Source organism: Ambystoma mexicanum, chromosome 12 (genome assembly GCF_040938575.1).
Source record: "Ambystoma mexicanum isolate Mex_15411 chromosome 12, UKY_AmexF1_1, whole genome shotgun sequence".
Lineage (NCBI taxonomy): Eukaryota > Metazoa > Chordata > Amphibia > Caudata > Ambystomatidae > Ambystoma > Ambystoma mexicanum.
The window spans coordinates 397,946,679-397,974,218 of NC_090936.1; the positions used below are offsets into that span (position 1 = coordinate 397,946,679).

General features: G+C 44.7%; 1 protein-coding gene across 1 annotated transcript in view; it reads left to right on the forward strand.

The window, feature by feature from the left end:
* The first annotated feature begins 3,987 nt into the window (after window positions 1-3,987).
* Window positions 3,988-27,540, forward strand: part of FAR2 (fatty acyl-CoA reductase 2) — a 549,695-nt gene continuing 526,142 nt past the window's right edge. Inside the window, exon 1 of the mRNA XM_069628526.1 lies at window positions 3,988-4,198. The gene's annotated coding sequence lies outside the window, so the exon portion shown is untranslated. The remainder of the gene's footprint in view (window positions 4,199-27,540) is intronic.

Genomic DNA, 27,540 nt, shown 5'->3' on the forward strand with positions numbered 1-27,540 from the left:
CTGCTGCACTTTCGTACCTTCTGAAGACGCAGAAAACGGCTCCCTGTCCCATGTGAGCGAAGCAGTCCACAACCTAGGAGAAAAAATGAAAATGGAAGGTGGAGCAGAAGACAGTACGTGGTTCGATAACATCTTCTCCTGGGTCCCCTCATGGCTTGGAACAACTGTGAAATTTTTGATGCCAGCTGTGGTGTTCCTCCTTTTAATTTTTTGCCTGTGCCAGGTGGGTCTTCGAGTTTGTGCTAACGCAGTACCAAATGGTGCAATGATGATGGTGACAATGGGCAACACCCGTGGGACAATACAAAACATGCAGGAAGTGCAGGTACAAACAGGAACAGATGACACACCAAGATATTAGCTAGTGCCTATCTATCACGACAAAGATATCATAGATAAAGCATGGCACACCACCATTAGAGAGCCCCGTGTACTAGAATGGTACCAGGAGGTATGGGTAGATTTGGCGGGAGATGGCGGATGTATATACCTGACTTGTACCCCAGATGAATATGCCAGAAGAGGGGAAAGCTTACGGGGGGTGTGCAGAGCATGGATGCCCATAAAAGGCACACCTGCATGGGACGAGGCAGTGATGGACGAAGCAGAATGTAGAAGGCTGGAGGACTTAAAGTATTTGTTACTTAAGTAACGAAAGGGGGGAAATGTAGGGGAGGAGTGGTCCAAAAGACCCCCCTTGCCCGCATCTCCACCCCAGGTGAGGGCCATGGCTCATCGGGCGTCCCCTCCTTACCACCAGGGCCCAGGTGGTGGATGGCTCACCTGCTGAAGACATTGCCCGCACGTATTGAATTTAGCTAGGCCTCAGAAACCATTTTGTCTACTAAAGATGGTGTGAGCTCAGCGCACTGTAGCGCGGCCCCCACCTTCGGAAAGTTTCAGTTATCCCTGTCGCCGCAGATCCGCTGCGAGCCCGTTCCCACGAACAAGACGGACATGAGCTAGCGTAATACACTAACATTGTAACAGTTCACCTTCCGCAGTGTATCATCGCTCCCAGCATGACCCGGCCAGCAGGCCTGGGCAATGAAAAGAACAGTAAAATGGTCATCAGATGGCAGAAAGTCTCTACATATTAATGCCAAGACCACTTGCAAAGTATGCTTTTCTCCACAAAATCTCTTATATTACAAAAACCTGTAAAATGTATAAACATAAGAAAGCATGCTTCCATGATATAAGCAATGGCGAGCCCACACCACTGCAGTTGGGTACTAATAATGAAGGAGCGTTCCAGGGATCTATTTGTTACGTGTATCACTGGGAAACTTACACTCCATGGTTTTGCGCCAAAACTGAACTAATGCTGCTATAGTACACGAGAGGACGAATGTAACCATACAGAAGGCTCATGTGAAGGATGCGCGAGAATGCACTTGTCATGTGTGTATGTCTAAGCCCCTTATGTGCCACCACCGTCATGTACAGTGGCGGGTCATTTTCTATGTACTCCACCAACCACATTACTACCTCGCTTACTGCAAATGTATATGCATATAACCAAATACTGTAGTTGTTAAAACATAGTGTACGAATAAGGTGCTCAGGCTGGATATAATCGAGACACATCCAGCAAAGTTGAAATGCACGTTTTAAAGTGATTTGAATAAGTATTATAGAGTGTTCAAACGTTTGTGATGTTTTTACCTAAAGTCGGCAACACACGAGGGAGATACCTTTGTGAATATGTGCAAGGCCATTCCCCCTCCCACCCTGCGAAGACTGCCAAACATGAGAGCAGAGGCCCGCGCCGCGCTGCTCCACCTCCCCCAACCAGACTGGAGCCGCTTCAAAGATTTGTAGCCCACTCTGCAGCACCCAAGGCCGCGGCCCGCCACCTGCATTATTTACAGCACAGCAGTAAACCTCTGCCTGAACACACACTTCCAAAGGCGCCCCCTCGTAAACCCCACAACCCACCGGATCATCTTAGACTTATGGCCCTATGCAATCAGGACACCCAATACTTTGACAACACACAGCGGCACATCCATAACAACTTCTAACAAGACAGAAAGACCTGTACCGCCCGTCCCAGGCCCTGAAGCTTAGCACCTCGACCTATGGCCCCGGTCAACAGGACACTGGTAACCATGTCCTGACGTATTACCATCAGACCCCTCACAAGGTGCATTCCTCCTGTGTTGCATTAACCTGTAGAATAACCTATTGGAAGATTTACTAAAGAAGATAATATTGCAATGACTGAATGACTGCGGTGTGCATGGCCTAGGGCAAACAAGTCAGGAAAAGACATTCATCTCTGAGACTGGCCGCGATGGCACAACAACACCGCCCGGATGAACTCAGCCAACCCGCCAGGCCCAGCCCAACCCACGAGGCTGACCAGTGACGTTTTCCAGCCAAGGCCAACCACCTCGCAGCAGCACCTATAGCTAGTCTTCGCCACCCAATCCCATTGAACTTGTGCCCCCTATAGTATGTAGGTTCTTATGACGTATTTTGTAAATATATATGCCTGTCTTTGCTATTGTCAGACAGAGCGCTCTCGGAGTTTGCAGAGTTCTTTGCATGCCCTATTCTGATTGATAAACTCCCATTTAAGCTCACCCGCACTCTGTCTTGGCTTTATTCCCGATTTGGGAGAGTCCTTCATTGTCTCTCATTGCGGGGAGGATCGTGCTGGTTGGGGACGCTTGCCTTCACTTTCCTCAACCTTAAACAGATGCTTGCTATCTATGTAAGTAGAACTGAGACCTGGGAAACCAAAAGGTAGAGAAGTGTATTTGCCTTGAATCCTCTCCCTTTATAGTGGGTGGCGGGTGCAAAAGTGTGTAGATCCTTAGCCTATGTAACCAAAAATATTAATGTAATTCATTCCCCGTTTGGCAGAACACTAGTGGGTGAATTTTTGTTAAAATTCAAAATCAACAAACCTATAAATTAATTGGGTAATCCTTGTTGTCCAGCTGAACCTGACTGAAGGGTGTCTTTGTTCTTAAATCAGTCCAACCTTTTTATCCAGCTGCCCCAACACAGGCCTTTCAGTAAGGGGCGGTCTGAAATCCAAAATTCCCCAAAGCATTTCAGTTTTTCTGTCTGACTTCCCAACCTAGACCAAAGCAAGGGAGGTCTGAAAAACAAAGCGATAAATCACCCCTTTGTTTATTTTAAACCAAAAGTGTGGGCGAAATTATAATTGTCATATGTATTTTTAACAATCTTGAAATCCTACGGCTAGCCTTTTAAGCTTGCATGAAAATCAAAATCGCACAACATTACATAAGTGCCTCTGTTACTGATCAGTGTAATTTTTTCGTGAAATGAAATTTGTGGAAAGTAGGAATTGTGATGGAGTTCTTTTGTAACTCACTTTTGTGATTTATTTATGCTGAGAGAAGTTGATTGCGTTGTGCCATGGATAAAGTGGTCTTGACATGTGCGTGCTAATTTCTATTACTTTAATTTAAATAAATACCAAGCTATTTCCTGTACAGGGCCTGGTTCTTGGCTCATTGTTAGTTTAGGTGAGATGGATCCAAGGAGTATGATATGTGCCTGAGATAGGGCTAAAAAAAGAATCTATTAAACAGTTTGTTGCATAGCCACGTGAGTTGGGAGGGAAGGAACTCCCTGTGTTGAGGGTGGCTTCTCAATAAACGTTACACCCTGCCGGTAATACATAGTCCGAAAGAAGTCGTATCACACTGCAACATGTGGCAGAGCTGAAGGGTCCGGATAACTGAATAATGCAATGCCTGTCTCGTTACTGCATGCTTACGGTATTAACTGTCTTACTCGTAATAAGGCGCCCAGACGGTGACCAATATCTCAGGAGCAAGCCTTTAACTCACTGAGCTAACTCATTTTCCTCGTGGTGAATAAAAAATCGAAGGCATTATTTACCGAGCAAATAGAAATTATGGGTGGGGGCTCCTGGGAGGATGTCAGAGACAAGTACTGGACAAAAAAATATATATAACGCAAATAGTTCCGGTCATTCTCGAAAAGTGAGGAAGTAATAGCCTCAAGTCTCTGAAGTGTGAGTGGGGAGGGGAGGGGCTGCAACAGTGAGCGGGAGTGGCACAGCAGCCCCGTCCCTCTCTCTGCCTCCTTCTCTCGGGCTGGCTCCCACTATCATCCCAGGCTCGAGCTGAAACTATCAGCCGGTCCTCGGGGAGCATTCGCGGGACAGTTCCGGAGGCACACCAGCACGGTAAGGAGAGTGGGGAAGAAGAAGGGGGGCGGGGGGCGGGGGGCGGAGGGATGAGGCTCTTCCTCTATACGCACCGGCAGAAAGTCGCCTCTGCCCGGTGTCAGGACTGCCAATGAATGCCCTGACGAGGGCGGAGAAGGAGGAAGCGGAGAGGCTTGGTTATTGCTGCTTGTTTGTGCTTGTTTAAGCGATCAGTAAAGTGCGTTTAGAATGAAAGGCAGGGCGGCGTGGAGTCCCCTGGCACACAAGCGTCTCAGGCAGGCAGGGAAGAGTCCATTCATTCCGCCCGGGACCAGGAGGACAACCACCCCCGCTGGAAAGTACAGCCGAGAGGGGCTCCTCCCAGCTGGGCATGCCGCGTTCACCTCTCCCAGGAGCAGCACACGGACCGCTTCACTGTACCTGGCGGGTGGGGGGATGCACAAGACTGGTGGCGCCCAGGGGGTCCCGAATCTGAGATGGGCTTTAGGGCTTTGAAAAAGTGAGTGTAGGAGCCTGAGTGAGCGCACACCGGTTTCCTGAAGGAGGGGAGCGGTGGGGTTGGGGTGCGGCTGATTCCTGCACTCGGCCGCGGGGGGGCGTCACAGCCGTGCAATGGTGGGTGACTGCTGCTGTCAGGTGGGATTAGGCGGTGGCGAGGTACACAGCTGAAGCAGGCTCAGGGCCTATGAATGTGTCTGTGGGAGGGGGAAGGGTGAAGATATGTGGGCTGTCGGCGACCTCTTTTCTTCTCAAATACGCCTGCGGGCTGTTTGATTTGTTGATTTGCCGAAGTGCTTTCCGAGCCGGCCTTTGGCAGGTGTTCGGGAATGTCCAACCAGTTTGACAAATTCGACAAATATCCTTGCAGGGCGCGGCACTTAATAGTGGGTGAAATGATGTTCAACTGTCTCTGGCATCCCTGCAGTGGGTAGGAGGCCCACACGTGTCAACCTTAAAGACACGATTTGAACCCCTGCGCTTCCTGCCCCCTTACGCCGTGCAAGCCTGCTCTGACACTCGAGCAGGCAGGGAAGGTTCCAGTGCCTTTCGCACTTTTCAAATGAAAGGGGCCTGGAACGTTAGCGGCCCCGAGCAAATGCCCCCATGTTGCCAGTCAGCAATCTTGCAACACGCCAATGTATTCCTTCCTCTATTTTCGCTCTGGGGCACTTTGCGGCGCTCGCATTGCAGGCTGCGTTTTCTCTTCCCACGGGGCACCCAGAAGCTTCATCTCCTCATTGCTGTCTAAAACTGCTTCCTCCACATCACCCACTTACTGACAAAGAAGTGTTTAGAGCTCTTCAGTGGGCATTTAGGGCCTAATTAATGGAACGTTTATCGCGGAACAAAGTGACTTTGTCCTGCCAAAAAACACACTGTACCAGGCATTATGCATGGAGCAGTGAAAAGTGCATTTCTGCAGAACAAAGTTACTTTGCACTGCAAAAGTATTCTTTTCTCTGCGCCAAATGGGCCTAATTCACAAGATGAATTATGTCCATTTTGCACGGGGCAAAGAGTACTTCTGCAGCGCAAACTGACTTTGCACTGCAAAAATACACTTTGTACCGCTCCGTGAATAAGCCCAGATCAACGTGTTGGTTGTGCAAAGTCACTTTGCACCGCGCTAAACGTTCCATGAATTAAGCCCTTCGTGAGCAAGCTCCCTGCTGGCTGGCCGCCTCGTGTTAATCGGCATCTATTAACCTTATTTTTTTTGTTTGATAATCTTTATTAAGATTATAATAGAGTTAGAATAGTATAATAATAACAGTGCAGATAATAATAATTCAGCATTTATATAGTGCTGCGAACCCTCAGGCATCTGAGCGCTGCTTATTATTACCCACACTGTGTGGCGCTGCCGGGATTCAAACCTGCGTTAGCAGGCTCTGCACGGATGTCAAAGCGAGCGCTCAGACCGGCTAATCATCCTATGGAAGGAGGCAATACAAAAAAACAGTTAATGATCAAAAGACAAGGGAGATAGCCACAAACTAGGAGCAAACCTCATATAACATTATCTGCATGTAGAAACAAATTCTTAAATAGTAGACAAACAGGAGAACCAACAGGGAGACAAACAAGAAATGGAGGGAAGGGGATGCTAACAAAATTAAACTTAGGTTTGATGTCATTGTAATGCATGCACCCCAGCGGTGCCTCAGACTGTTTTCCCTCTAAGCAGGGGGCCCCCACCGATCATGTTGAAATGGACCCCCACACATCTTCAGCCTGGCCTGCGAGCAGGTACAGTACTAGACACTCCTCACACCCTCCCATTCCATGGCATCTCTGCCAAGACAGCCACTGTTCATTCCTAGTTTTGCCAGTTGTGATGACATCCTCTGGTTGAAGTAGACTGGCACCTCTAACTAACTTCATGTGACCAATCGCCAAATAGGAATGACCATCTATCTCCATCTTTGAATTGTTTTGCGCACTGCCTGACAAACTATAGTCTGGGTAGTGGCTGCATGTTACATGTTACATAGATGCCAACTATAGTCTGGGTAGTGGCTGCATGTTACATGTTACATAGATGCCAACTATAGTCTGGATATTGAGTTGCATGTTACATAGATGCCAACTATAGTCTGGGTAGTGGCTGCATGTTACATGTTACATAGATGCCAACTATAGTCTGGGTAGTGGGTTGCATGTTACATAGATGCCAACTATAGTCTGGGTAGTGGCTGCATGTTACATGTTACATAGATGCCAACTATAGTCTGGGTAGTGGCTGCATGTTACATGTTACATAGACGCCAACTATAGTCTGGATATTGGGTTGCATGTTACATAGATGCCAACTATAGTCTGCGTAGTGGCTGCATGTTACATGTTACATAGATGCCAACTATAGTCTGGGTAGTGGCTGCATGTTACATGTTACATAGATGCCAACTATAGTCTGGGTAGTGGCTGCATGTTACATAGATGCCAACTATAGTCTGGGTAGTGGCTGCATGTTACATGTTACATAGATGCCAACTATAGTCTGGATATTGGGTTGCATGTTACATAGATACCAACTATAGTCTGGGTAGTGGCTGCATGTTACATAGATGCCAACTAGTCTGGATATTGGGTTGCATGTTACATAGATGCCAACTATAGTCTGGGTAGTGGCTGCATGTTACATGTTACATAGATGCCAACTATAGTCTGGGTAGTGGGCTGCATGTTATATAGATGCCAACTATGGTCTGGGTAGTGGGCTGCATGTTACATAGATGCCAATTATAGTCTGGGTAGTGGGCTGCATGTTACATAGATGCCAACTATAGTCTGGGTAGTGAGTTGCATGTTACATAGATGCCAACTATAGTCTGGATATTGGCTGAATGTTTACATAGATGCCAACTATAGTCTGGGTTGCATGTTACATAGATGCCAACTATAGTCTGGGTAGTGGCTGCATGTTACATGTTACATAGATGCCAACTATAGTCTGGGTAGTGGCTGCATGTTACATAGATGCCAACTATAGTCTGGTAGTGGTTGCATGTTACATAGATGCCAACTATAGTCTGGGTAGTGGCTGCATGTTACATAGATGCCCAACTATAGTCTGGGTAGTGGGTTGCATGTTACATAGATGCCAACTATAGTCTGGGTAGTGAGTTGCATGTTATATAGATGCCAACTATAGTCTGGGTAGTGGGCTGCATGTTACATAGATGCCAACTATAGTCTGGGTAGTGGCTGCATGTTACATAGATGCCCAACTATAGTCTGGGTAGTGGGTTGCATGTTACATAGATGCCAACTATAGTCTGGGTAGTGAGTTGCATGTTACATAGATGCCAACTATAGTCTGGATATTGGCTGAATGTTTACATAGATGCCAACTATAGTCTGGTTAGTGGGTTGCATGTTACATAGATGGCAACTATAGTCTGGGTAGTGGCTGCATGTTACATATATGCCAACTATAGTCTGGGTTGCATGTTACATAGATGCCAACTATTGTCTGGGTAGTGGCTGCATGCTACATGTTACATAGATGCCAACTATAGTCTGGGTAGTGGGTTGCATGTTACATAGATGCCAACTATAGTCTGGGTAGTGGCTGCATGTTACATGTTACATAGATGCCAACTATAGTCTGGGTAGTGGGCTACATGTTACATATATGCCAACTATAGTCTGGGTTGCATGTTACATAGATGCCAACTATAGTCTGGGTAGTGGCTGCATGTTACATGTTACATAGATGCCAACTATAATCTGGCTAGTGGCTGCACGTTACATAGATGCCAACTATAGTCTGGTTAGTGGGCTGCATGTTACATATATGCAAACTATAGTCTGGGTGTTGGACTGCATGTTACATAGATGCCAACTTTTTAGAGTGGACTCGAGGATCTCTTCTGCTGGCACTTGCATGCAGGGGTGGACTGGCCTATGGGGAACACTGGAGATTTCCCGGTAGGCCTCTGCACTCTGTGCCTCTTTTGTTTGTTAACCTATTTTTTTTCAATTTCTCTCACAGGAAAATGGTTGGGCTTGGTAAAAATGTGTAATATGGGGCATTTTGAAAATGATTTCCAGGGCCTATTTTGGTTCCCAGTCCACCCCTGCTCACATGCCCCGCCCTCCAACAATGTTCACTTTGCATAACCACAACCACTGCCAAAAAAGAGCACAATGTCCTATAATCCCCCCACATTGAGGGCAAATGGCATTAGACTAAGGAACAAACATGGTTCACCTGTGTAAACGTGTATTTACCCCAATAGAGATGGCCGCTCCTTGGTTGACTGTGGTTTACCTTTGGTTTGACAGGCGAGCATTTTATCTTACTTGCGTCACTCAGTGAAAGTGTGTATTGCATTATACTTTAGAGTTACTACTTAATCAGCGTTGGGAAATGGTGGCATTGCCTTGTGATATTGGGTAAAACTGTCCAGAGCTCTTGTGCCCGACATATTAAAACATCATTCATGTATGTAGCAATGGAGCAAATGCACTTGACTTACAATTAATCAAATTGTAAGCAATTGTATATCTGGTTCCACTGGGCCTACCAATAACTCTTTGAAATTACTGCATGCCACTACATTGCTTTTCTTTTTCTGTATTAAACTTTTTGGCTGATAAAGTACCATAAAAGAAAATTATTTGCCCAAGATCACACACTTTAATTGGAGAAAGTTGCATTTAAGCCCATACTGAAATTAATGCCCATGATTGACCACACATCTTCTCTGCTCTGGTAGTTAAAAAATATATTATAAGCCAATCTGACAAACACATACACACTTTTGGAAGTGCATTAAGAAAAAATAGCATTGTAAATGTGTATTTACCATTCGGAATGAAAGTATACAAATAACGGGAAGCTAGCAATGTACGATTAACCATTCTCCTCTTTCTTCTGCAACTTAATTTGAAGTTTAAGGGAGCCCATCTTGTAGCTTGTAATTATGCACAGTTCTAAAGAAAAAGAGAGCCTGTAAAAAGAAAACCTGCTTAGTCCCTTGCATAACTGCTGAACCCATACGCATGCATTGGTGTTGGCCGACCCCGAACCCTCACCCAAAATAATTTGGCTCACAACATTTTGTCAAGTTTTGGAAATAAAAGGCAATAGGATTTTATTGTGCAGATATGGTTATGGAGATAACAATAATCACATATCATAATAGTATCATACTTTTGGGCACCGGAACCTGAGGTTACCCCTCTGGCCCGTGCCACCTTTTCATGTCCCACGACTTGTTGTGGACTCTGTACAGTGCCCTGTACCTCTTTTCCTTTGTTCTTCTCCCTTATTTGTAGGGTGGGAGGATTTTGTGGTAAAGAAGCAAAGTGTGGAAGACGCTGAGTGAACAGCGATCGTCCTGTTAGTTTGAGTCCCCGTTCAGGGTCCACAAACAGATTGTGTTTTCTTAGAGCATTCTGCTCTTATTTATGGGTCTTTGATGTGTATAGTAGTGGGGGCTGTGCGCCAGCCCCCGGCTGGATAGCCGACTTGTCTGGCCCCCTGAGGGGGGGTGGGGGCAGGTCTTTGAACCTGGGCCCTGCCCGACTGTTGATTTTCCTTAGGTGCTTAGCGCCTTGTTGCTTGGAGGAAGAGTGAGGTGATTGTTCACACCTCACCCTTATTCGGCTTTGTGTGGCAGAGACTGTGTGTCTCTATAGCTTGTGGAGGAGAGGAGCAAGCATGGGGCTGGGGGCTGCCCCTCTCCTGGCCTGCTGAATGGTAACATCAGTTACCCTGCCTCGTCTTGGGCGGCCCTGCGGCATTGCCCAAAATGCAAATATACTGTGGCAAGAAGTCATATTGGGACTCCATTTAAGTGTCTGGAGGGAAGATAGAGATTTCCACAGTCAATGCAAAAGCCCCCATCAGCGCCGACCACCCAAAAGCTAATTCTAAATTAGAACACGTACTGTCCTTTCAAAAGCGATTTGCAAGGCCCTAATGACAGGTTTGGGGGAGTGGCGTTAGAGACAGAGTAAGGGGGGCAGCTGCAAGGACTCCAGGAGAGTGAGCCCAGAACCATGCCAAAGTCTGCAAAGCTGTGGTCACCACAGGAGGTCCACGCACTGTGAGTGTTTTTACAGCAGCAGATCTCAGCAGAACACGTGTGCGCAGATGAAAGGCTTGCGTTGCCTATGAAAGTATCATCCATTTTGGAAGTGATGCCCTGGTTTCTCAGCCCGCCCTGCTCAAAGATTTTAGATGGGCTGGCTGAAGATGCGTTGGGGCTCGTAGGGGCGCACTTCAAACTGATGTTTGCATGCTTCATTGCCTACAGCTGGGGAAAAAACGTTTGAGGAACCAGTGGGGTGCATAGATTATAAAGAAGAGCAAAGGGAATGCAAGGTGGACGGGGGGCCACAGCTTCAGATTATCATGAGACATTCAGCCAGAGGGGAGGTGAAACATGTCCACCAAAAAGCTATTAATCACCCTGTGTCAGAAGGCTTCTACTGTTGTCGAAACAGGGGTAAAAAGGCAGGGAGCCGATAAGAACGCTGTTGGATACTGCAAAACCGAGGGAGGTGACAGCCTGAGGGCACCATCAAAGGCATCCTGTATCGTCCATGCTGCAAACTTTCTGATGAGAAGGACAGCATGGGGCCAACTGCTCAAAGCCCCTCTGAAGGTTGAGGCCCATTTCAACTGAAAAGAGTAAAAGGCCCCGGCAGTGTCCCTGGATGTTAGTACCACACAACATGCCTGTTATTAATGCACCTGGAAGCTGGGGAAATCTGGCATGAAGGGCTACATAATGCAACCTATGAGTATACACAAAGGAGTGTCTATGTAGTGACTGGCTACATGTTATCCTGTCCTGCTGACTCTCTATGAATGCTGATAGAAAACTGATGCAAGTGTGTGACTGACAGCTCAGGAGAATGTCGATGAGATCTTGGAATATGAGTGTTCTGAATGTGTCAGTTGTGGGCCTGAACTGGAGCGTACGAGGATGGCCCCTGGGTGGCCTCTGCTGTATAAAGCTTAAAAGTAACTGGAACCCCATTATAACTTTGCATAGGTATAATGAGGCTACCTGGACTTTTCTATCAAAAGGCTCGCAGCTGGTCTTTGTCTGGGCTACATCTATCCGCTTTTGGTTACAGCAGTTTCCCTAATGAAGTGGACAAATCATAGCTCTTCTGCAATGCTGGGTGCAGGCCTTTATTTGGGCCAAGGGCAGAGGCGTGGTAGTCTCCAAAAACTGCCCTAGAGCAGGGGCACCCCCAGGCCCTCATGAAAAAGCACCAGGCACCGTTTAGGAGGTGTGTGCCAGTTTACAATGGAAAAGGTGGATCACACTGTGAAGGAGCTCTGAGCATGCAGAGAATAAGGGCAGACCAAGCCCCAGCCCAAAGGCTGAAGCCGCCCACATGAGTATGTATGCGTCATGGCGTGTACATATTTTACCGTTTGGGAGATATTTATCAAATATAAAAAGTGCAGAGTATCAACGCAGGAAACAATTAGTGAGTCTTGTTTGAGCTGTTGTACACTGTCACAACCCCAATGTCCAATAAATGCATCATTCATAGTGTCGCTGCAGCTGGGTGCTTACAGGCACTCCCACTTGTGCATACCAAACAACGTGTTGCTCCTACACAAAGTCGCCATATGCATTGCGCAACCATTTCTGTGTTATTCAAATTCCTTCTATGGCTTCTATAAAATATGCTTGAAGTAGGAAAGCACACACGTTTGTACATATTTGTATACAGAGTTACACTCTTAAAACTTTTTTCTTCATTTGACATCGTTTCAATAGAAGGAATTTGAACACAGTGGAAGTGGTTGTGCGTCTGCATATGGTGACTGTGTATATATACACAGAAGTGGTCATGCTTATGTTCTCAAAATGCGCTTTTATTTCATGCAAAGCAGTAAGTAGCTTACATTGGCGCACTGTGTTCCCCTCCTCCTTCCAAAGGATGACTTCAGGGCGAGCTGAAGAAACACAGTGGCTCGGGCGGTCTATTTCAAAGCGTTGTTTGAGGGCCCCGTTTATCCCCCCTCGGATGCTGCTGTGTGGTGCATGGATGATAATGGAAATGTTTCCTAATGCAAAGTCCAAGGAGTGATTTCCGTAGGATCATCACTGAGGTGCATAACACGCGCCCCCACCTTGAACTATATAATTCCACACGACAATTCCGTGCACTGCACCCAGGAGCTGAAAGCAGGGTAAAACATATCAGTAATACATTCATACTTTTTAAAGAGGTTTGCCTTTGGCCAGCAAATGCATATTTACAGTGGCACAGCCTGTAGTTTATGGACGCTGATGCCTCTCTACAGAATGTGTGTAAACCATCAGCCTCACCTAGGGGCGTCCTTCTGTGACAACATCCAAGATCAAGCAAAGGAGGGAAGGGGCGAGTAGCTGCAGAGTCACTTTTTGACCTCTGCATGGCAGAACAAAAACAAGAGCCAGCAGGAGACCAATTAAGAAAAGCTATTAAGCTGCCCTTATTGGATTGTTTATATACTGAGTAAAAGTGATTTATTTATCAACAGCAATTTATTTACAAATGGACCCAGACAGAGGTGTATTTACAGCGTGCAGACTGGATGCAAACAAGGAAATACATGAGCAATTCTAATTTTGGAGGAATACGGAAACATGTACTTTTTGACAAATTGATTTGACATTTTTGATGAATTTTTGATAACCCCTTGTTACTTTTCCCTTTTTTTTGTTTCTTTGCTCCTCTCCTTTTTTGTCAGCGTGTTCCTCCAGCCCTCTCCCTTTTCTCTGCTCCTACTTTCGTATTTCTTACTCCATCGTGCCCTTTTTTTAATCACTCATTCTTTTTATCTTCTTAGTGTAAGCTTATCTTAACCCTAACCCTTCCAATCGGGCCGCCTGCAGATTTCTTTCGGCTTTATTTTCAGCTGCCTTCCCTGTCTCCTCCGACACTAACTCTAACCTTAAACCTAATCTTCCTTGCTCATCTCGCCCATTCAATGTCCATTCTTTTCCATTTCCCTTTTTGTTTTCTGATGAGTTCATCAAAGTAGTCATTCATAATACTGGTAACTTATTTTTGTCCGACTAGTCATAAACAATTGCCATTAGAACCTAAAACATATTTTACTATATGTTAATGCTAACTGTATTTCTTATAGTGTGTTTACGTAGAGGTTTAGCAATATGTAGTGTTGCAGTACCAATAGGACACATACAGAGAGTTTGTTTTCCATGGGTTCCATTCCCAGGGCTCTGAGGCAGAGTTTCATAAGTTCTACAACGATGGTTTTACTTCATAATGTTATGCTATTGGGAGTTATACACTGGCCCACTGCCATTTGCTTGGCCTCCACACCCTCTAGCGGATCTGAAGAAGAGGGGGGCAGGGGGTTGGTGGGATGAGAGGTGGGCAATGCAAAATAACTTTGTCTAGGGTTTGTGCAAGTAGAACAGACGTACCCTAAGCTCTGCGTGCAAGCCAGTTTCTAGCTCTTCTGTGTCGAGCGCATAGAGGCATTTGTGTCCGAAGGAGAGCCATGCACGCCTCTTGCGCTTGGATGCATTGGCCCGCTGTGTGGCATGTAAGTTGATTGTAGAGTTGTAGTGCTCTCATGTTTGATGGCTGTTGGGAGGGGTGTTCCCTTTCCATTAGTAGGAATGCATATTGGGTGGTGTAACGTAGAACCTGAGCGCGTTAGTGCGGAGAGCAATCAGTGGTCTCCATGAGTGACACACCTGAAACCACTTACAGAGGATTCAGGAAGGGACTGCATGGGTGACCTTGAAACCAGGAAGTGAATTCCACAACTGACTCATGGAACCCTCTGCTTACTGCTTCCTCATATTCAGGTGAGGCTCATCATAAATAATCCAGAGCGCGCACAGCATCTCAGCCGGGTTTGTAGCAAGGTAACGCATGTGGATTAGGCGGCGGAGAAAGAGAGCAGCACAGGCCTACATGGCATGAACAGATAATGCACATCCCTTGCAAAGCCTTCAAAAGACGATCAGCGGATGGTCTTAGAATATCTTTCGGCGCGCGGCTGTTGCAGCAGCTTGGCCTGATCTCCTGTGACAGTGACGCGCATCGGTAGCGGGTGGGAAGGAAAGGTCCCAGGGCGTGCGTGGCCAAATAGTTGCACTGGATTTTTTATTAGGTTGTTAAGGAATCCCAGCGCGGGAACACACCATTGACGAACCATGCATTGATAAACAGGTGGTAATAACCATTTGTAATTAACCATGCATTATTATTATTAGGGTATTTATTGCGCATGGACCAAACTCCAGGAAGAAACAGAGTACTTTAATAATCATAGGGGGGAGGACACAGTGAGGGAAGCAGCGATACAAAGCAGTTGGAAGCTAACAACGGGGCGGGGAGGCGGGTAGGGAACAGCAATTGAAGCCAGGGTTCTACAAGCAACCAGGGGAGGAAACGGGGGAGAGCAGATCTCCCACTCTTAGGTTTACGGGTGAGTGGCGGATGTGTGGACCTCCATTAATAGCCAGGCAGTACGAAAGGCATGCTAATAATCGTTCATTCTAACAGCGTGATGCATATGGGCACTTCCTAATAGAAAATGCAGTATCTACATAGAGTGCATCATTATTTATTAATTTACAAACATTGCATCAGTGTGCAATACTTAACAATTCTGCAAAGTGTGCTCTGGTCAAACTATGTGAGTAACCTACTTTGGGAGACCCTGCGTTCCCCTACAGTACAGGCATATCAATAGTAAACCACACAAATGGCTGCATGGGTGAACCTAGTGAAAAATATACATGAAATGTATACTGATTACCCCAGATTAAGGTGTAAGCAACTGCCATTTGGCTAATGGTAGCCAGCCTGGTAGGCATATGTGATCAGTTATATGGAAGACAAAGAAATGAAACATTTCTTTTAATGATAGTGCATAAGAATACATTGTAATTGGCTCAACCCTAACATTCCAAATTGTGTCCTCATGCAAGAGATTCAAGTTCTCTAAACTCGTCGATAAGGCCAGTATGTCTTAATGCCAGTTAGACGGAGATCCTTCTGATTGGGATATCTGTGCCTTGTTTCTCCTACCCTTTGTCCACCCTCTCTGGGCCCTCTACCCCCACCATCCTGTGAGGCCAAAAACCTTGGGGTCATCTTCGACTCTGCTCTCTCTGTTATATCATGGACCTTACCAAGAAATCCCGCTTCCAGCTTTATCTCCTCAGAGGCATTCTCCTTTGCCTCACCTTCCCCCAGAAACCCAATGTTTCCAGGGCTTTCTCCAGGCTGGATAACTTCAACAGCCTCTTTCTCAATCTCCCTCTTTCCTCACTATGCCCCCTCCAGCTAATCCAGAATAGGGCTGCAAGACTTATCCGCATCCTCAAGCCCAGGGACCGTCTCTCTCAGCCCTAAAATCTCTCAGTGGCTGCAAGGATCAAATTCAAGACCCTCTGCATCATCTACAAGGCCTTCTGGTCCCTGGGACCACACTAACTCCAACTTTCCCTCCATAAATACCCTCCTTCTATTGCTGTATGCCCCTGTAACTCCAACTCTTTGACTGTCAAACACTTTTCCAAGCAGAGAGTGGGGAGCAGGTCTCTCTCCTTGTCTGGTGCCTCCCTTTGGAACAGCCTCCCTGCCCCTCTCAAACTTGAGCCGGACCTCCTCAAGTTCCGGAAACTGCTCAAAACTCTACTTTTCTCTACCTCTTTGCCTTCCCTGTTAATGACCCTACTGCCACTGAGACCGGTACTCTGATCCTCATGAATCGCACAGGATACCAGGCCATTCTTCCCAGTCAATACCAGCACCGCCCACGGGGTGGATGTACAGCCAAGGACAGAGGAAGCAACAGCTCCGACGACCACAAAATATCTAAGGTCCAATCAGGACCCCAGCTGTGAACACACAGGACCAGCATAGACCATGCACAGGACCCCACCTGCGGCAAGACCCAACCAATACCCTAGCTTTGATGAAGACCCACGAGGTCGAAACACGTGTCCACTGACCACAATTGGGATTATGAGTCCGCACTCTAATTGATAAATAAACCTGCACTTGCCATAAATGCAAAGAGCATGGAAAATCAACTTTTTCAAAATTCAAAACTGCAAGGTAGCCAGGTAAATCCCCCCTATCCATTCGCACTTTATATGTAGGAACCTAGTAGCTTTAGCATTTTTGTAAACTTGTTTTCGCACTGATTATATTACTCCAAACCTTTCCGGCTTTTGTGGACGCACTCAGCTGGAAGATGTAATGGGCTTTAGTTTGCCCAACTCAGGGGCACGCCTAAGTACACAGCCGGCCCGTGTCAATAATATAATCCCTCCTCGGCTGAGAGGCGGCGGCACTCACTCCTTCAAAAATGTAATGAAAAGAAAAAAGAAAAAGAAAAAATACTTTGAGCTCTTCAGTGGTGGTTATATTTTATTCTTTATTTCCCATCTGTGTGGACATCAATGGCAACATAAACAAATGACATGTTTCACCCAGAACAGGCTTTGTCAGATTTAACACTCATCTATGGTACATTTATGTATTTTATCTCCCAGCAATCCATTGTTTGTGTCTATGATCCTGCATGATTAACTCTGTCTGCGCTATGGTTACCGCAGGTGCCATCTTGGAACAAAGTTATGTACATAGATTGCATAGTAAATCTATATGCACCAAAACGAGGAAGAGAAGGAGAGGAAGAAGTGGAAATAAACAACCAAAGGGACCAATCGGGAGGCCGTCAGACGTGCTCTGGAAAGGGGAGAAAGAAATGACACAAGACAAAGAAATGCAAATAATCAATTTGTCAAACAGAATACTAACAAACTTTAAAAAAGAAGTGTTAATGAAGGGTCTTACTTTCTGCCCCCATGTCCAGTTTTGATTATCCACAGCCATGGATAGATCTATATTGCTTTAAAGGGAAGGTGAGACTGGCCAAATCCTATGAGAACACAGAGTCTACTGGCAATAAAAGCATATCCATACTCAAACCCTCACCCTTAACTATCAGGGAAATACCAACACTTAGTGCTTTGAAATCACTGAGCAATGAGGAAGAATTAAATCAGGAGGAGATCACAGACAAAGCTAAATGGTGTATAAAGTTCCAGATTTAGTGGATAACAGGATGGCAGTGGAAAGTAAACTAAAAAAGAAGTCAAAATGTAGTCCCACCTATCCGAATAGTCCAAAAACGGATCTTTTTAAAGATTTGGTAATAGAAGACCTCTAACGCATGGCAACCAAAAGTAGCCACAAAAAGAAATACAATGGAAAGTGATGGAGGCCCTCAGGGGAGATACAACTATTGTCATTAAACCCTCGAATAAGGGAGGGAACATAGTGTTGTTGAATGCTAAAGCTTATAAAATGGAGGCAAATAGACAATTGAAAGAAGTCAACAACTATGAGAAATTAACTATGAACCCTTGTCCGAGATATTAGATGGAATATGATGGAAAGCTAAAGGAATGGTCAGATCAGGTTCTTTGGAGTGGGACGAACGGCAGTTTTTAACAAAGGAATTTCCCATTGTACCCATCATACACTTCAAAATACACAAACTCAAGAAGAGGCCCCCACGGAGGCCAATTGTAGCATCTATAGACTCCCTTTTGGAAAATATTTTGAAATTCATAGACACGTTCCTTTTCCTCTTTCGTGGAGACTTTGCCCTCGTATATCAGGGACACAACAGATGCCCTAAACAACATAGATGACATCCCTTGGTGTGAGCAGTAAATAATGATTACATTGGATGTTGTTTCCCGTTATACATGCATAACACACCAACAGGGTATAGAGGCAGTTATACAATATTTATCTACATGATCTCTTAGCTACACAGAGCATTCCAAAATGATTTTTGAAATGCAATCTTTTTTCCTTACCCATAATACATTTATGGTTGATGGTCAGTATTATAACCAATTATGTGGTACTGCCATGGGGACTTCAGTAGCCCCGACACATGCCAATTTGTATATGGGTGCCTGGGAGGAGGATATCTTTGCCTCGGAGGAACTCGGAGTACACACTAACAGAGTAAAAATGTGGAACAGGTATATTGATGACCTGTTCATCCTGTGGGGAGGTACAGTGAAGTAATGGTTACACTTATTCAGACTCCTGAATGTGAATGACAAAAATCTGAAATTTACGTAACAACACAGTAAGGATGAGATTGTATTTTTAGATATTAAAGTCAAAATTGGAGGAGATAGAATAACCATAGAATTGGATCGAAAAGATATGAGTACAAACGTGACTATACATGTGGACAGTGTTCATTGGAAATGCCTTAAAAACAGTTTCCCTTATGGGGATTTCCAAGGATTAGACAGAATTGTGGCGAAGATAGTATAGTTTTAGAAAATGAGAGCGTGGCAGCTGCCAGATTTCTAGAGAGAGGATTCTCTAAGGGGCTAATCAGCAGCGCCTAATAAAAAGGCTATACACCGACCAGAAATAGTCTGATGACTATGGCCAAGTCTAAAAAGAAAAGGTATGACAAGCCAATAGACAGTATCAGATTCATTACAACATACAATGAAGGGGCCAAAGATGTCTGTGAAATCTTAGAGAAGCACTGGCTTCTACCGATTAGAAACCCAGATATTCATCAACACATCAAGGCTATGGCATTCACATTCAGAAAAATAGCATCAGTACAATCAAAACTATCCCCTAGCTTAATCTAATCTGCCAACGTGTCTGGCAGGATGGGATGGCCATCAGGAACACCAGATGGATTCTACAAATGTACTAAATGCAAAGCTTGTCTATTTGGAACAAATGTCCAGAGCTATAACCAACCCAGAACAGGAAAAAACATTAAGATTAAAAAAAGATCACATGGACGACCAAATATGTGGTTTATGTGTTCAACTGTAGTTGTAATTTGTGGTACATAGTTAGTATCGAGTTAGAAGTTAAAATAGCAATATTACAAAACATAAGGGCAATTAAAAATAGGGAACTAGCTTACACTATAACCAAATACTTTGCAGACAAACCACAAAAGGACATGTCCTCATTTAGATATTTTGCAATAGACTTAATATCTACCAACCCCAGGGGAGGAAACTGAGAACAGAGATTAAGACAAACAGAATCTAGATATATCGTAGAATATCATACCAAGATCCCAAATGGGCATAACAAAGATGAGGAGCTTTACACCTTTGTGGTTAATAAACAAAATGATTATCAGCCTCTAGGGATAAAAAAGAAAAAATTAATTCAGTGTTCCGTGATGATCAGGTTGTAGGAATGTTTTACATTTTTGCAAACGTAACAGCCTTTTGTTGTAATGTTAAAATAATACTCTCTATGGTGCAGATATTCTGTTCACTAGTACGGTTTGCTCCATACCTGTATTGGCATAGGAAGTACCATATGGGATAATCTTTTTCTCTGGCCCTTTTATGACCCCGAACAGGAGTAACTAAAGCCTCAACCTTATGGATGTGGAAAAATATACTTGATCAAGCTTAGTATGGCAGTACATTATGAATAGGAGCCTATAATATCATACACCCATGCCACGTGGATGCATTTTAGTAGAGAATGTATTGTAATTTATTAGCACCAAACACTTTATATGAGGAATTGTTGCAATGATATGCAGAATGCAGTTTATAAGGGGATGTACTGTAATTTACTTGCGCTAGGCACTTTATATGAGGAAGCATGGCAAGGAATCAGCACTATGCACTTTATATGAGAAAGAATAGCAATGAATCTGTATTATGCACTTTATATGAGGATCTACGAAAGCGAATTTGCACTATGCAACATCCACTTTTCTAATGTACGGTACTTAACCTCAAAAGAATGTAACTATATTAACATTGTATCAATATATTTCATCTTGCTACTCCAGCTTACTTTCTAGATATTTCTCAATATATGGTATGCGACATACTGTAGCCTAATTGCACTATGCACCCATCACTTTATTAAAAATGATCTTGGAATCCCTCGGCCATGCTCATATATTTGTGTATAAATTACAGGGCTGGAGATAGTTACCCTACAGTTTATGATTACGTTGGACACCCCTCTGGGAGAACACTTTTTTGGGTGGCTTATCATTGTGGCACAGTTTGATGAATCTGCATAAAACTTCCCAAAACAAATATAGACCTGACTTACATGTGTTTGAAAGTTTGTGCAGTTTTGTCAAGGGGGGTTTGGGCAAAATTATTGGGGGTCCCACAACTTATTTTCCCCTTTACTCAACAGAGCTGAATTCTTGGTCACATCTACAGCCAAACTGCTGGACTGATATGCATCAAAACCTTGCAAGGATAAGGCATCTGATCTAACTCGAAATCCTTTAGTGATTTGGTGAATATCTGTCATGAGGTTTCTTTTGAAAGAGCCCCAAATCAGCCACGAATAAAGGAGTAATATCTGGGTTTTTTCGGTATAGTCCACGTACCAACATGTACTAGCCACCTGATTAGCTACTTTGGATTTGGGTCTCCAGATACGTTTCTGTGTGGCTTGTGGACATTTTTTGGGATTGTTTTCTTTCTATCATTTCCCTTTAATAAAGTGTGATAACTATATGTGATGTGATTCATGGTACATCACCCTATCTCACTGTTCCTCACATTAAATTGTAAATATGTGCTATGTAAAAACCAGCAGAAAAGTTTGCTGTCTACCAGATCTGCCCTATGTACGTGTTCTCTTTCCCGCACCCTGTTGCCTCCTGGCTTCCGTAACTTGCTCTTAACTGGACCCCACTCATTATGTATGTATTTATTTATTAGAATTCTTATATATCGCGCCACAGGCCTCAGGGCCTCAGGGCCTCCGTTTTATATAGAGAAGCTCATACTCATATCTTTGGGGATACAGTAGGTCTCTCTGCAGGACATGAAATACTTCTAAGCAAGTAAAGGAATGCCGATCCTCATGCGAAGCAAATACTGAGGGATGCACAAACACCCAACAGCGTAAAGGTTCACTCAATAGGCATTTTGACGGCCGTACCTCACAGAAAACTTATCACTTCACCGGATTCTCTGAAAGAGAAGGTCATGTTGTATTAGGCCCTCATCGCCTGTTTGGACTGAGTCCAACGCGGCCTTGATATGTGGTTGCTCCACCTCCAACCAACTGACAACAACATTTTGAACTAGTTGTGGGCTGCTTGTCCCTTCCCATCGAAAGCCCGGTGTGTCCAACTGGGCCTGGCAGTCAGGTACACACAGGGTGCATTGGAGTTTATGGTCCAAATGGGGATGAATGGCAATGGAAACCCAACTCTGTAGCCCATTTTTACTGCTGTCACAGCCCCCATGTTGAATAATCTTAACCATATTATATAATTTATAGATTTTCATGTGCAAGCTTATGTTTCACATTTTTGCACTCCCAACTACAGAGCCATATAAATTCTGAGGCAACGCGCGAGATATATTGCGCCATTTCCAAGTACGTCAAGTGGCGCTCTAGCATGTATCGGCCATTACAGACGAACTTTATATGATAATCCTTTTGTCACCCTTTCGGCAGGAGAACAGATGTGTGTCATATCTTTTGTAAATGTGTATCTGGGGCAGGCAATCCTTTTTACATTTTTGTTTATATTCACGCTTTTATTAGATTTCATATTACACCAATACATTCAAGTATACGCAAACACGGGCCAGGCTGGACAAGCACAAGATGGCGTAGGCAATCCTGATGCCTTTAGGCTAACCTAATCGTGCACCAGTGATGTTAAATTAATTTCCAGCCTGTCAGAAGTACGTGAAATCACTTAAATCACAGGTTCTGCGCACGTATTTCCACCTAAGTCGTATCTTGCAATCTGGTATATACAGTTCATTTGAAGGGTGTGAGTGCTTTTCTAGCCAACCCACCCACCCATGTATCCACCTACCGTCTGGATTTCATTAGCAGGGTATCAATAGCACATTTTAGGACATTTTCAAGGACTTGCTTGGAAGTCGTTAGTGAGGAAGGGCTAGGAGGAGATTTATGCAGAGGTGCTGCTGGCAGTGGAGTTGTGCGTTAAACAGGGTCTTACTTATTTTTTATTTATTTTAAGTAATGTATAATGAGCAGACCTTGCACAAGTGCAGAAGAGTGTAACAATACAGCTAAATTATAATATGGAAGGCGCCTCATCCAAAAACGTATCCTTAACAAGACAGAGGCTAGTTTTCTCGGCCAATCCTAAACTCAGGATTCGCTGAACATTTTTTAGGGAAAAAAATCTTTTTCAGTCTTAGGCGAGTCGACGATGATTGGTGCCTGTACTTTGTGGTTGTTGAATAAGCGTGCATGTGTTTGTGCCTGTGTGTTTATAGTACTGAGCCTAGGGCAGTTTGTGTCTGCAGTGCTGGTGTGGTGCTTAAGTATTCCGTGGTGCGGGAGTTAGCCTGTGTGCATGTGCGTGTGTGCATGCAGTGCTGGAGTTGTTTGTGTGTGCATTGTAGTGCAGGGGGCAGAGACTTTGAGTTGAGTGTTAGAGTCAGTGTGGTTGTGTAGTGCTGGTAGTCATGTGTGTAATGCATTGCTACTGGTGTACACAGCACTGAGGCAGTCTGTGTGTTTTTTGTGTGTGCGCAGTGCAGTACTGGAAGCAATGTGTGCAGGTGTGTGTGTGTTTGTGTGTAGATGCAACTACACTTTATTTTACGAAAAGTAACAAATAATGATCTAGACAAAACGTTTTCTGTTCAATGCTTCATGATGGAGAAACCCCCATTGGGTTAAGGTGTAAACATCTAAACATCAACATGGCTGCCCTATTTGCCAAAGACAAACTACACCTACTTTCTGTGTATACATCCTCATATCCACCTCCCCTTAGTCTATACTCCCATGCCAATATGCAACATCTATGAAAGAAACCTAAAAACATGTTGAGGGATCTTGTTTACAGCATGTGCATGTTAGAATGAAGTAAGTTGAAACGCGGCTTATATTTTCAAAATCTGCAAGGAACTCGCCAATCACACTGCATGCTCTATTTCTCCTTTGCCTTCCCTGGCCCTCTGCACTTCACTGGCCTCTCACTTCATTACTAAAACCCACAACACCCTGCCCTCGCTCTCATCTGCACCACTTCCTTCTTCCTCACCTGTTCCCTTGGCCTTCTTCCCCTTCCCTCCTACTCTCCTCTTTCTCTCCCATATCACCTGATGAGGTTTCTAGACAAATCCGCTCTCTGAATGTATCATCCAAACAGGTGCTCCTCTGTTCATTCAGAGCAATCAAGGACAACATTGTCTCCCTCACTCCAACATTGGCTGATTTCTGCAATCACCACTAGAACCTTCCCATAACTCCTCAAGCACTCCCTTGTGCACCCTCTCCTCAAAAAGCTTTCCGCCAACCCTTCCAGTCCAGCTAACTACCATCCTTTCTCCATTTCCCCCTTCCTGGGAAAACTCTTGGAGAAGTAGGCCATCTCCCAGCTTATCCACCATGCTGAATCTGTTGGTTGTCTCCACAAGCACAAATCTGGCTTCAGAGCTGCCAGGGTCATGGAAAATGCACTCCTGAACACCCATGAAGACTTGCTCTCTAATCTGGATTCCAATTCTCCTTCCTTCCATTCTTAACCTTCTTGACCTTTCCTCTCCCTTTGATAAGGTCATTCATGCCACACTTATAAATCGACTCTGTGATACCCTTGGAATCATGGACCTGGCTCGGGATTGTTTGACTTCTTTCCTCTCTGATTGACCTTCCCAAGTTCAAATGGGCCCTTTTCTCTCCTCCATCTCACTCTCCACCTGTGGTGTCCCTCAGGGCTCTATTCAATTGCCTTGGCTTTTCAACACCTACCTTGCCCATCTGATCTCCGCCTTCTCTCCTAACTTCCACTTCTTAACGGGTGAGACGCAGATCTCCTTCAAGCTTCCCTCCTCTGCCTCCTCCTTTTCCTCTATCATTCCTGACTGTCTGCTATTCAGACATCGTGCACTGCTAACGATCTCTGCCTTAATGCCAGTAAGACTTGAGATTCTTCTAATTGGGACATCAGCTCGCTCCTTCACCCCTACACTCTGGCTGCCCTCCAAGGGCCCCTGCCCCCACACTCCTGTGAGGCAAAAAACCTTGGTGTCATCTTCGACTTCTCTCTCTCCCTTTCTCCTCACATCATGGACCTTGCCAAGAAGGCCCACTTTTATCTGCACCTCCTTAGAAGCATCCTCCCTTTCCTCACCTTACCCAGAAACTCAGTGTCTCCAGAGCACGGGTACTCTCCAGGCTGTACTATTGCAACAGCGTCTTCCTCAGTCTGCCTAACTCCTCCCTTCACCCCTTGAACTAAGCCAGAATAGGACTGCAAGACTTATCCTTGGCCTCAAGCCCAGAGACTGCATCTCTCCAGCCCTAAAATCTCTCCACTGGCTCCCGGTTGCTGTGAGGATCAAGTTCAAGACCCTCTGCATCATCCACAAAGCTTTCTGTGGCCTGGGACCCAGCTACATCCAAATCTCTCCCCCTAAATACCTCCCTGCTAGAGCTCTTTGGACTTCTAGCTCCAACTCTCTGCAGATCAGATGCTTTTCCAAGCAGAGAGTGGGGGGTAGATCCCTCTCCTCCTCAGGTGCCTCACTCTGGAATGGCCTTCCTGCCCCTCTCAGACATGAGCCGGATCTACTTAAGTTCCGGAAGCTTCTCAAGACCCTCCTTTTCTCTTCCTCCTTCCCGCTCCCCCTCCCCTGCTAATGTCCCCTCTGCCTCTTAACTGGAGGTCTGGTTCCTTCAGATTCATACAGGGTCCAAGGCCCTCCTCGACCAGTCTACCCCTGCACTTTGTCTCCCCTTACCCCTCTCCAACCTGCACTTGCCCTTCCGGCTACCTCCCCCTGCAATAGCCTGGCTAGGCCTGCATCCCTTCAGCCCATCCTGCCCCATTCCTTACACTTTAACCACAGGCCCTTCCACCCTGGCTGGCACTTCCCCTTTCCCCTCTCCCCTATACGTCTTGTTACTGCACTATCACAATCCTAATGTCACAAGGCCTAGCAGGACCGTTTTTGCTTTTGTCATCCTGCCCCCCCCCCCTTGTCTTGTTGCAACTTGAAACATATTGTGTATAGGCGAATTATAAATACCCAATAAATAAGTCAAATCTCATCCGGGGGGAACGGAGGGGATAAACCATGCAACCGTGGGAAATATTAAGACCTTTTAAGTACTCAGAAAGAGCACTGAGGGAAAACAGGAGGCAAGTCTTGCAGTAGCTAAAATGGTTAAAAAATAACATATTAATCCTAGCATTGGCTGAGTAGACGATGAGATTGAGCAGAATTTGGTGGATGGTGAGTAGGTGGCATTGGACATAATTAAGCAAGAATTGTGCCTTTTCCACTTGAATGCAACCCCAAGATTGTGGGCATAAAGACATGGATAATGGGAGGGAAAGAGATGTGAGAATAAACGCATTTGTAAGAGGGGGGATGAATGGAATCAGAAGAAGCAGCCTTGATGATCATTAAGTAATATGTTCCCAATAAAGACATCCAATCAGCGTAAAGATGTATAGGTTTCCACTGTTTATTTGAAGTCATCAATATTTCACACAGTTCTTATTCTCACTTGGAGATTAATCTAGCATGGTTCAAGACATATTTTATGCTTTGTTGTTCTTGTTTGTCCAACCATCATTAAAAAAATATTACCAACAACGTTAAATCTCATGTAATAGATGCATTTTTTTTTCTCCCAGAACAGCAACATAAATCCTGCAATGTTGAGATATTTCAGTGGTTCAAATCCCCATTTGCCAAACATTATTTACCCTGCCGTTGATATGGTCCGTTAGATTGACCTCCACCTAGGTCGACTTTGTCTACTTTGCTGAAAATCGGTGAAAGGACTTAGCCTTTGGCAGTATTCCAATGCAAAACCTCCATAGGTATTCCTCTGAACCCTGAATGCAGCGGATGGTAATTCCGGTTGCATTTTTCAAATACGGCCAGAATTACCCTTACAGATGAACTTGTTAAGACCACCTTAGTGTTTGGACTTTTGAAGTAATGGTAAGGAGTTGTAAAGTACACATGATTTTATTCCCTTCACCTACATATGTTTAATTTGTTTTTCTTGTTGTGGTTTTAATGAAAGCAGATACAAGTCACACTGCAGCCACTATGTGATTGGTTCCCTAATTAGAAGGTGTGTCCATCAATTCAGATAGATTAACAATGGACAGTATATATGTCCAGTCAGTGCCTTGGGTGGATTATGTCAGCAAGAGCGGACAATAGTGGCTTCTTTAATTCTTCAATTGGTTGGCTAGATCCATCCTAAACTGGGGACAATTGCAATGGTAGAAGGTTCATTATATTTATCTTCTATATGTTATGGCTTAGCCCCCCTTGAACCAGTCATATTCTTATGCTTTCTAAGGATATGACTAAAGCCCAAATTATGCTTCACCTAGAAACTAGCTGATGATAATATGTTGGCATGACTCAATAGATAAGCATTCTTTTGCTGAAAGGTATACATTAAGCTCTTCCTGAATGAATGATGGCACAGTTCCAATGCAGGAGCCTCAGGCGCTTTCATGCAAGTAACTGCTATACTGACAACATTCTTGCAAGAAGAAAGCCTTCAGGCTAAAATGGGCAGTAGATGTGAGAGAATACAGCCGCAGATTGACATTGTTTCTGTCATACAGGATCTAAGCTTAGGTGAAACATCGCAGACATAAACCAAATCACCTCATTAAAAATATTTGGCCAAAACAATTTGGTCAAAACATTACCAGTGTTTTGGGCACAGCGATTGATGTGGTTCAATTTTAAATATTAGAAATAGGGCAGGCTTGGTTCGATTCTGGGATCAGTCCTGTTAGGCCGAGAATGAGGCAAGCGATTACTATAGCAGGTGATGGAATAAACTTTAGA